The sequence below is a fragment of the Sardina pilchardus genome, chromosome 1, assembly GCF_963854185.1.
Source record: "Sardina pilchardus chromosome 1, fSarPil1.1, whole genome shotgun sequence".
Classification (NCBI taxonomy): domain Eukaryota; kingdom Metazoa; phylum Chordata; class Actinopteri; order Clupeiformes; family Clupeidae; genus Sardina; species Sardina pilchardus.
Genome location: NC_084994.1, coordinates 51956289 through 51968843, shown reverse-complemented (window position 1 = coordinate 51968843; position 12555 = coordinate 51956289).

The window sequence follows — 12555 nt, the reverse complement described above, 5'->3', positions numbered from 1 at the left end:
CTATGGTAACAATGATAACCAGGTTGATTGGTTAACTTAGCTACTGATTTCATGCAGTTATGGTAAAAATGTTAACTATGCTAACTATGCTCACAGTTCTAACCAGGTTGATTAGCTAACTTAGCTAATGATTTCTAACAGTTATGCTAAAAATGCTAACTATGCTAGCAATGCTAACTATGGTAACAATGTTAACTTAAATTAACATTGCTTACCAGGTTGATTAGCTAACTTAACTGATGATTTCTAGCAATAATGCTAAAAAATGCTAACTATGCTAACAATGTTAAATATGCTAACAATGCTAACCAGGTTGATTAGCTAACTTAGTTGATGATTTTTTGCAGTTATGCTAAAAATGCTAACTATGCTAAACATGCTAACCAGGTTGATTAGCTAACTTAGCCAATCATTTCTAGCAGTTATGCTAAAAATGCTAACTATGCTAACCATGCTAACTAGCTAACTTGCTAGTGCGGATTTTATTTTTAAACATTTGTTGCAAGGGTATTCATTGTGGCCACTATCAGGAAACAAGAAGTTACTGCAGTGTAATCATGTTGGTTGCTATGGAAACGGTCATAAACGCTTAATTTTAATGGTTGCTATGTTGGTTGCTAGGTACATGGAGGTTTCATGTAGTTGACTGGAGGCATAGTTGATGATAACTGACAGTTGGAATGGTTGAACAGTTAAATAGTTGAGTAGTTTCAATGGTTAAATGATTTAATGGTGTATTATTGCAGTGAGGACTTTTATTTTGAAACAGTTGTGGACAGAGGAAACAGTTAACAGGATATGTAGTCTTCAGAGAGATTGTATGCTTATAGCCAGAGAAACTGACAGTTGATACAGGTGTAATCAATTTAATTTAAGAGCCAGAGTGTATATGCTTGAAGCCTGAGACAGAGTAAATAATTTAAAAGTTGAATGTAGTCTACTTCATGTTGATAGACAGAGAGTTTAATGGATGTTGATAGACAGTTTAATGGGTGGATGAGTGAATGGTCTGAAGAAGATGAATGGATAGAAAGTTGGATGGAATGTGCCTTATATTCTTGTAGAATGGAGAGACACAGCTCTACTGAGAGTAGTGGATACAGATACAGGTGTAATCAATTTAACTGGCTAGTCTTAAGAGAGCCAGGGTGTGCTCTTAAAGCCTGAGACAGAGTAGATTGTTTAAAAGTTGAATGTAGATCGTCTAATTGATGTTGATAGGCAGACTGTTTAGAATGGGTGGATGAGTGAATGGTTTGAAGAAGATGAATGGATAGAAAGTTGGATGGAATTAGGAAGACTTATGTTGATACAGTTGATACAGGGGAACAGAAAATGTAGTCTCAAGAGGGCCAGTGTGCCTGAGAGAGAGAGAGAGCTGCTGCACCTGGACTGGCCACCTGGCGTAACATTCTAATTGCTGCCGTGATGTAGTCTAATTAATGTTGATAGACAGAGAGTTTAATGGATGTTGATAGACAGTTTAATGGGTGGATGAGTGAATGGTCTGAAGAAGATGAATGGATAGAAAGTTGGATGGAATGTGCCTTATATTCTTGTAGAATGGAGAGACAGCTCTACTGAGAGTAGTGGATACAGATACAGGTGTAATCAATTTAACTGGCTAGTCTTAAGAGAGCCAGGGTGTGCTCTTAAAGCCTGAGACAGAGTAGATTGTTTAAAAGTTGAATGTAGATCGTCTAATTGATGTTGATAGGCAGACTGTTTAGAATGGGTGGATGAGTGAATGGTTTGAAGAAGATGAATGGATAGAAAGTTGGATGGAATTAGGAAGACTTATGTTGATACAGTTGATACAGGGGAACAGAAAATGTAGTCTCAAGAGAGTCAGTGTATGCCTGAGAGAGAGCTGCTGCACCTGGACTGGCCACCTGGCGTAACATTCTAATTGCTGCCGTGATGTCATAAAGGGTAATGTTAAGTCTATGGGGAAATAGCTCAATGTTAAATCTATGGGGAAATCGTTTTTTAATTAATAGTTTAAAAAGTATAAAAGTTACAAAGTTGAAAAGTCATAGCACACATGTCCTAAGTAAGACCTACGTAACGCAGTTTGAATGAAGTTTCTATGTTAAACGGTTCAAGCTGATTTGCGTGCGTTAGAAGAATAACTAGAAATGCAATTCCAAGGAATTACCAGTGCATGAAAATGCAAAAATAGATGGATAATGTAGATATGGTTGCTAAGGTGTAGCTAGGGTAAACATGGTGGTTGCATAGTTTACAGAGAGTTGATAGTGTGAAGGTAGACAGTTTAAAGATGAAACATTCCAGCTCTAACTTAACTAGTGATTTCTATTCATGTTAAAATGTTGATTAGCTAACTTAGGTAATGATTTCTAGCAGTTACGCTAAAAATGCTAATTATGCTAGCAATGATAACTTTACTAACAATGCTAACCAGGTTGATTAGCTAACTTAGCTAATGATTTCTAGCAGTTACGCTAAAAATGCTTATTATGCTAGCAATGCTAACTTTACTAACAATGCTAACCAGGTTGATTAGCTAACTTAACCGATGATTTCTAGCAGTTATGCTAAAAATGCTAACTATGCTAACAATGCTAACTATGCTAACTAGCTAACTTGCTAGTGAGGACTTTTATTTTGAAACATTTGTTGCTAGGGTATCCATGGTGGCCACTATCAGGAAACAAGAATTTACTGCAGTATAATCATGTTGGTTGCTATGGAAACGGTCATAAACACTTAATTTTAATGGTTGCTATGTTGGTTGCTAGGTACATGGAGGTTTCATGTAGTTGACTGGAGGCATAGTGGATGATAACTGACAGTTGGAATGGTTGAACAGTTCAATAGTTGAGTAGTTTCAATGGTTAAATGATTTAATAGTGTATTATTGCAGTGAGGACCTTTATTTTGAAACAGTTGTGGACAGAGGAAGTAGTGAAACAGGATCTGTAGTCTTAATGAGATTGTATGCTTAAAGCCTGAGACAGAAGGTGCCTCTCATAGCGTTTACGCGTCCTCTCTCGCTCCTCACTGATCTACATAAAGAATGATGGAGCGGCAACAATGGGATAGTCTAGCCCTTCTTCTATCTTTCTTTATGTAGATCATTGAGGATCGAGGAGCGAGGGAGGACATATAAACGCTGCTTGAGAGGGACCCACAGTAAATACTTTAAAAGTTGTATGTAGATAGTCTAATTAATGTTGATAGATAGAATGTTTAATGGATGTTGATAGGCAGATTGTTTTATATTGATTGACAGTGTAATGGGTGGATGAGTGAATGGTCTGAAGAAGATGAATGGATAGAAGGTTGGATGGAATGTGCCTTATATTCTTGTTAAGAGAGACACTGATACAGCTCTCTGAGAGTAGTTGACACAGGTGTAATCAATTTAACTGGCTAGTCTTAAGAGAGCCATGGTACTCTTAAAGCCTGAGACAGAGTAAATAATTTAAAAGTTGAATGTAGATAGTCTAATTAATGTTGATAGACAGAGAGTTTAATGGATGTTGATAGACAGATTGTTTAATAGATGTTGATAGACAGTTTAATGGGTGGATGAGTGAATGGTCTGAAGAAGATGAATGGATAGAATGTTGGATGGAATGTGCCTTATATTCTTGTAGAATGGAGAGACACAGCTCTCTACTGAGAGTAGTGGATACAGATACAGGTGTAATCAATTTAACTGGCTAGTCTTAAGAGAGCCAGCCTGAGACAGAGTAGATTGTTTAAAAGTTCAATGTAGAGCGTCTAATTGATGTTGTTGATAGGCAGACTGTTTAGAATGGGTGGATGAGTGAATGGTTTGAAGAAGATGAATGGATATAAAGTTGGATGGAATTAGGAGGACTTATTTTGATACTGTTGTGCACAGAGGATACAGGGGAACAGAATATGTAGTCTTCAGAGAGGAGCCTGAGAGAAACTGACAGTTGGTGCCCAGGTGGCTGACCAGCTGGGGTAACATTCTAATTGCTGCCGTGATGTCATAATGAGCAATGTTAAGTCTATGGGGGAAATGGTGATAGTTTTTAACTAATAGTTTAAAAAGTATAAAAGTTACAAAGTTGAAAAATACAAAGCACATATGGCATAAGCAAGACCTACGCAACAAAGTTTGAATGAAGTTTCTACGTTAAACGGTTGAAGCTGAATTGCGAGCGTTAGAAGAAGAAGTTTAACTAGAGAATGTAATTCCAGGGAAATTACGAGTGCATGAAAATGCAAAAATGTATAGATACAGTAGATAATGTAGATATAGTTACTAAGGTGTAGCTAGGGTAAACATGGTGGTTGCATAGTTTAAAGAAAGCTGATAGTGTGAAGGTAGACAGTTTAAAGCTTAAACATTACAGTTCTAACTGAACTAATGATTTCTAGCAGTTATGTTGAAAATGCTAACAATGCTAACAATGCTAACCAGGCTGATTAGCTAACTTAGCTAATCATTTCTAACAGTTATGCTAAAAATGCTAACTATGCTAACAATGCTAACAATGCTAACCAGGTTGATTAGCTAACTTAGCTAACCATTTCTAGCAGTTATGTTAAAAATGCTAACTATGCTAACAATGCTAACCATGCTAACTAGCTAACTTGCTAGTGAGGACTTTTATTTTGAAACATTTGTTGATAGGGTGTCTATGGTGGCCACTATCAGGAATAAAGAAGTTACTGTAGTAAAATCATGTTGGTTGCTATGGAAACGGTCATAAACGCTTAATTTTAATGGTTGCTATGTTGGTTGCTAGGTACATGGAGGTTTCATGTAGTTGACTGGAGGCATAGTTGATGATAACTGACAGTTGGAATGGTTGAACAGTTAAATAGTTGAGTAGTTTCAATGGTTAAATGATTTAATAGTGTATTATTGCAGTGAGGACTTTTATTTTGAAACAGTTGTGGACAGCGGAAACAGTTTAACAGGATATGTGTAGTCTTCAGAGAGATTGTATGCTTAAAGCCTGAGAGAGAGAGAGCTGCTGCAGGTGGGGCTGGCCACCTGGCATAAGATTCTAATTGCCCTATTATGATGTCATAATCCAATGTTAAGTCTATGGGGACATTTTAATAGTTTTTATTTAATAGTTCAAAAAGTATAAAAGTTACAAAGTTCAAAAAAACATAGCTGAAGTCACCTAATTAAGACCTACGCAGCGCAGTTTGAATGAAGTTTCTACGTTATACGGTTGAAGCTGAATTGCACGCACAAAAAGCGTTAGAAGAATAATAATGACCTATAATAAGAATAAATCGGATAACAGTAGAGTGCATTTTCATGCACTCTAATAATAAGAAGCCTAGGAAGAACAGTACAGTGCATTTTCATGCACTGTAATAAGAAGAAGAAGCCTAGGAAGAACAGTACAGTGCATTTTCATGCACTGTAATAATAAAAAAGTTTGACACTATTTATGGTTGCATTTCATTTTACTTTTATTATCTGTTTAATGTATTTATTGTCTACAATGACTCATTTCATTGAGCATTGAGGTGCCGGTGACAAGTGTCTACTATTGTTTAGGAATTGCATGAAGGAGTTAAAGTTTGTAACTGATTAATAACTTGTAGGCTGTAGTATAGCAGAGTTGAATTCATGTACTGTAAAACCCATATTCTAATGCTTACTGTTTCACACATTGAAGGTATTTGGCTGTAAAACCACAAGGTGCTTTACATGATAGATTTTGACTTAATAATTTATTGAATTGAATGTATGAAGTCATATTGGTTGATACAAAACATACTTTATGTAGCCTAGTACTATCTATATGTTGGCCAGTAAGATTAGGCTATACAGTGTATTTATGTAGTAGTAGCTACCCAGATAGCAAGGTGACATTGATAAGATGCTGATTTTCCACCTAAATCATCATTTTGGTTGAGATTGAAATCTCAATGGTAAATAGACATTGAAACAGCATTACAATCCTGACAAAAACCCGACAGTCCAAGAGCATTGATAACAGATGCATTGAAACAACATTGGTTTATAGTTCATATTGTCATAATCGATAGAGCATCGATGTAGCGTTCACGAAAAGACATTGAAAAGTCGTGGATTTATGATTGACTGGGAAATCTTGACGTGGTGATTGAAAAGTGGTGGGTTTATAGATGACCGCGCGACGACGTTTAAACTGTTTGCGGGTCGGGAGATCATTGGGAGCAACAGTTCAGTCAGACCAACGACTCTCTCAAGTTCGCCGCTCCTAATGGTAAGCAAGCAGCATTTATTTATCTAACGTTAATGTTTCATTGTGAAATTGTACTAGGCTACATCAAACGTTCACAGTTTTCTGCATCGTACTGTTACGACTTACAAACAGACTCATGCTTGTTTAACTAAATATTAGGCTTGCTAGCCTAGCTGCTACTTGTTTAAGTTACGACAGATCATCATAATGTTAACATTACTCGGCAGTCTAGTTTTTAATTAGGCCTAGCAGCTACTTAAGTTCTCTGTAAGTTATTATTCGTATGATTTACTTAAAATATTTGCTATGTTATGGTCGAAATGTTAGGCTGAAGATGATGTCCTGGTTAACGTTAACGTGTTTGCGAACTATGCAACTCCGTGAGTCTAACTTAAAAAACGGAATGCTAACACCATCTTCTATGATTATTCTCAAGGTTCACTTGTAAGTAGCCATCAGTTTTAGTTGAACACATTTCTCTAACACTGTCTCTTTTTCCCTTCTATTTCTGCCTTCTCACTGCAGCTGGATGGTGGAGGATGACTAGCTGCAACCGGGAGGTTTATGGATGAGATAGCAGTGAAGCACAGCTCACGTGGATTTCTAAGTGAGGAGGAGTGGATAAATAAATTGCACTTGCCTTTCAAACTGAAGAAGTTGTCCATGGCCTACCTACGTTTTCAGTAAGTTATTATATTCGTATGATTTACATAAAATATTTACTATCGCTGTCAAAATGTTTCACTTAAGGGTACCCAGATAGCAAAACCACTCTGGCGTGGACCTGGCCCACACCTATCATGCGATCCGCCCTGGATCCGTCTCACGGACACGGTCCAGCGTCCAAACGCACAGCGGGCCGATAGTGGTCAGGATTAGTTTTAAGGCTCTGCACCGGAGATGGGTCGGCGCTGGCCCATTCCCGTACCAAAACAGTAAAACTACACTGGGGTGGATCTGGTCCACACTTACCGTTCCATCCGCATCTGATCCGTTTAACGGACACGGCCCAGCGCCCAAACGCACATCGGCCACGAAGTGGTCAGGATCCGTTGCACGGCTCTGGACTGGAACTGGAACAGCGCTGGCCCAGTCCCGTATAGATGCGGCATGGAACCGCGTACCGGATCGATGCCAGCTATGCCTTATTTTCGGCATTTATAGTTAGGCTACATGATGTTTAGTCTATGATGTGTTTGGGCTACCTTATATTTAATTACCCTACAGTCAGAAGCAACAATCATAAGCCTACATCCGCATAAAGTAGCCTACACTAGATTTAACAATCTACATTCTCGCTTGGTGTCTTTAAAACAAGGCTACGAAAATTACCCAGCGACTAACATAGTCCAATACCCCAATAACCCTAATCAGAATCGAAGAAAATGTTTACTTTTTTTTCCCAAAAAAACTTTATTCAAAACATGATGATCATCAATGAATCTAGCTTGCTCCTTCACACTGGCGTTTGCGACGTCCCCCCTTCTCGGTCATGCGCCAGCACATTGGTGAATGTCGGTATCCGTTGCCTGGGCTGTCACTGGACACTTGCGTACCGCTCCTATGGAAAAAGAAAATACGTTATATTAGTGTGCTACTAAATTATATGGGCAGGCTCGCACTGGTGCACCTGCCGCTGCTCGGGTAGAAGGAGTTTTCATTGTAGACAATGCATGCAACTTTACCAAACTGTAGCCGTTTTCAGACAGACGTGTATTTCCAGAATGCCCACGGTGTGTACGGTAGGGTTGTCTGCTGTGATGTCTGAATTCATATATCCGTATACTATCTACTTTCCTGTAGCTGACCTGGTAATTTCGCCGTAATGTTGCCGCCACAACTGTCCTGTGAATCCAGTCACGAAAACATTCAAATGCTAGTGAAAACGACACTCTTCCGCGGTCAGGCATTAACAGCGCGGCCGCATTTGACAGAAATCGACAGAACTTCTAAAGAAGACGTGAACAACAGGTGGCCGTATACATTCCGCATATCATGTCTGAATGGCCCAATTTCTCTCTCTCTATCTATCTCTCTCTCTCTCTCTCTCTCTCTCTCTCTCTCTCTCTCTCTCGTGCACACTCAATGGACACCCGCCCCTCGACAAGCACATGCAATCCAGATAAAACATTCACAATCGTGAAAACAATGATGCATAGAAGACGACTAGCTGAATTAGCGTATTATAAAATCCGGTTAGCAAGCGGCGCACATTTGATTAAAACTCTTGCATTCAAGTTGACTGATCATCTCAATACCAATGTTTTCAACTCAAAAGACTCAAAAGCGCCTCTCTCAAGGACACAAGTATTTTTCTACTTTTAAACTTAAACACACATGGGGAAACTGAACAGTCCAACCAGTAGACTATGACAAGCTAGCCAACTATGTTGCTTTGTTGACAATATTTTGAGGCTTCAATCAGACAGCTGAATTAAAGAGGTGGAGTTGTAATGTGAATATAATCTGCATGAAGTGTGCGGTCATGAATATCAGACATTTCAGCATGTAGAATAAAGAATTGTATATACATATAGGCTATATATATTTTATGTTGAATATATCTCAATTCATCCTTACCTAGAGACAGCAGTTGCAGAGGCCTGAAGTTATTTATCTTCTGAAATAAAAAAAATATGTGCATTCCATTAGCTTTTGAGGCATAAGGTGGATTTTTATTACAGCAGACAAAGGGATTCATGTATGTTGACATGTACCTTCAATTCATCCTGAACTGGTAACACCACTTGCAAAGGCATATCATATGGTTATTTGTATTATTAATGTGTGGACCAAAAGTCAAATAGATCAAATGCAAAACTGTATAGCTTACTTTGTGTGGGTGGCAGGACAGGATGAGCTAGGGTAGACCCCCAAACCAGACTGGAGCCACTTGTGACTTGTGACAATTACCTGTAACACAGATACATGAATATGCATTACTTTCATCATCAGAAAGAAATAGCCAAATATTTATCAATACCAATATTACACCCCATTAGAAAATAGCATTATTTTGGGATCCAGAGAATATTTTCATTTTAGCTTCCCTTCCCATATATTCTAAACATTGAAAACAGTCTGGTCTATGACAAGGCAAAGCGAATATATGCATCAAGTCAACTACTGCCTCTTCTATATTGCCCCTTTTCAGTCAAATCTTAATCCAAGAAACTTTCAACATCATTAAATGAACTTGTAGACGGCAGTATTTCTGCATAAAACAAATGGCTTCGGGATTTGTGCCCTTACACTTTATAAAAGTTAGGGAGGAATCTCTACTATTCAGTCTAAAAGGTCACTTGGAAACAAGACTTTTTAGATTGAATAGTAGGCCAGTTAGCGGGTTTCTCACTAACGTGTACAAAATATAAGGGCACAAATCCCAAAGCTTTGATCCTTACCTGGAAACAGCAGTTACAGAGGCCTGTAGTTATTTCTCTTCTGAAAAAAAAAAATAAAAAAAAAAATGTACATTTCATTAGAGAGCTTTTGAGGTATAAGGTGGGTTTTTATTTCAGCAGACAAAGGCAGTCATGTATTTTGACACGTGCCTTCAATTCATCCTGAACTGGTAACACCACTTACAAAGGCATATGGTTATTTGTGTTATTAATGTGTGGACCGAAAGTCAAATAGATCAAATGTAAAACTGTATAGCTTACTTTACTTGGGTGGCAGGACAGGATGAGCAAGGGTAGACCCCCAAACCAGACTGGAGCCACTTGTGAATGACCTGTAATACAGATACATAAATATGCATTACTTTCATCATCAGAAAGAAATAGCCAAATATTTATCAATACCAATATTAGACCCCATTCTAAACATTGAAAACAGTCTGGTCTGTGACAAGGCAAAGCAAGGATATACATCAAGTCAACTAACTGCCTCTTCTAAAATGTCCCTTTTCAGTCAAATCTTACTCCAAGAAACTTTCAACATCATTAAATGAACTTGTAGACAGCAGTATTTCTGCATTAAACAAATGGCTTCGGGATTTGTGCCCTTACACTTTATAAAATTTAGGGAGGAATCTCTACTATTCAGTCTAAAGAGTCACTTGGAAACAAGACTTTTTAGATTGAATATTAGGCCCGTTAGCCGGTTTCTCACTAACGTGTACAAAATATAAGGGCACGAATCCCGAAGCTTTGATCCTTACCTGGAAACAGCAGTTGCAGAGGCCTGTGGTTATTTCTCTTCTGAAAAAAAAAAAATATATATATATGTACATTTCTTTAGAGAGCTTTTGAGGTATTAGGTGGATTTTTATTTCAGCAGACAAAGGCAATCATGTATTTTGACATGTGCCTTCAATTCATCCTGAACTGGTAACACCACTTACAAAGGCATATGGTTATTTGTGTTATTAATGTGTGGACCAAAAGTCAAATAGATCAAATGTAAAACTGTATAGCTTACTTTACTTGGGTGGCAGGCCAGGATGAGCAAGGGTAGACCCCCAAACCAGACTTGTGAATGACCTGTAATACAGATACATAAATATGCATTGCTCACATCATCAGAAAGAAATAGCCAAATATTTATCAATACTTAATATTACACCCCATTCTAAACATTGAAAACAGTCTGGTCTGTGACAAGGCAAAGCAAGGATATACATCAAGTCAACTACTGCCTCTTCTATAATTGTCCCTTTTCAGTCAAATCTTACTCCAAGAAACTTTCAACATCATTAAATGAACTCGTAGACGGCAGTATTTCTGCATAAAACAAATGGCTTCGGAATTTGTGCCCTTACTTAATAAAAGTTAGGGAGGAATCTCTACTATTTAGATTGAATAGTAGGCCAGTTAGTTGGTTTCTCACTAACGTGTACAAAATATAAGGGCATGAATCCCGAAGCTGTTTTGTTCCTGCCTTCTAAAAGTGTCAACAATGTCTGAGCATGAGGGTGACAGGGCGCATAGCTTCTGCCTAATTAGTTTACGTTTTGGAACCAGCCGCTAACGTCGTTCATAATTTAAAATCAGCATTTCAAATCAGGACAGGGAAACAATGTGAAATCAGCCTCCCTCCCAGAATGAAATGAGGTTTAAACACATACAAAATAGCCTAAGTTTACTCTCGGGAGAAAAGACTCCCGAGTCCAACATCTAAGCTTTCATAACGTTAACAAAAAACTATTATGTTTGTGTAACAACTTTAAGTTATCGTTGGCCAACAAGCTAGCCTGCTAATGCTAGCTCACGCAAGGCTACTTTTGTTGTTCACGGGCAAACACATACCCAGAGGAAAAAATTGTTTCTCATTTGTATCTCTTCTGTTGCTCAGGAGCCAAAATTGAGATTCTCATTTAAGGATCATTTTAGGATCATTAAAGTATCATTTTTGTCTCAGTTCTTTCTCCTAAAATGGCCTTAGGAGAAATAGGTGAGACATATATTAATGAGACAAGAAGGAGCCACAAAAGAGATATTCGTTTGAGACACAGGAGAAATAGGGGAGACCTAGTGGAGATTTCCTTTATGTTTGAGTGTAGTCTCATTTATAACTTGTTTCTCCTTTGGAGAAATAGGGGAGACCTAGTGGAGATCTCCTATATGTTTGAGTGTAGTCTCATTTATAACTTGTTTCTCCTTTGGAGAAATAATAGAGCAAATGAGGAGACATTGCTATGAGACACTATTGAGAAGGAGGAGTTACAATTGAGAAATCAGTTTGGGGATCAGAAAAATAGACCATTCCGTAGCATTTAAAACTTTTATTTCATGAACTATATACTACATGGACACTTTGACACTTTAAGGTGCATACATTACAAAAAGCAATCATAAACATTTAACTAATATATAATGACACAGTCAAGCCCAAATGTATTGGAACACAAGCTAAAGTTGACAATATAAAATCATCTTTTGGAAATTGCTCTTAATGCTTTAAATGAAAAAATGAGGAAATATTCAACCTTTAAGGACATACATTTTCTTTGTGAATGAATAATGTATCGTAAATAAATAAATTGTTCCTTAAAATACAGGGGATATAAGTATTGGAATGCCTATGTTAACCTATGTGTTAAATTTCCATAAAGGTTAGCAGATTTGTATTTGTTTTATTTTTAAAATGTCAGTTATTTCATGTATCCAGGACACTATGTCCCCTTGGACTCTGGAATTAAAATCACCCCACATCAACACATACCTCTCACGTTTCAATGCGTGCACTCACTGGCTCTGGCGCGCGGCGCATCTTTGATAGCATTTAGCTAGCCCAATGCATTCATTAGGATCCAAACAGAGATGAAGTTAGAAGCGACAAAACACCTCCATGTTTTCCCTATCAAAATACAGTTACACGAGTAGTCACACGATCAAGTATGGTGAGACAAAAT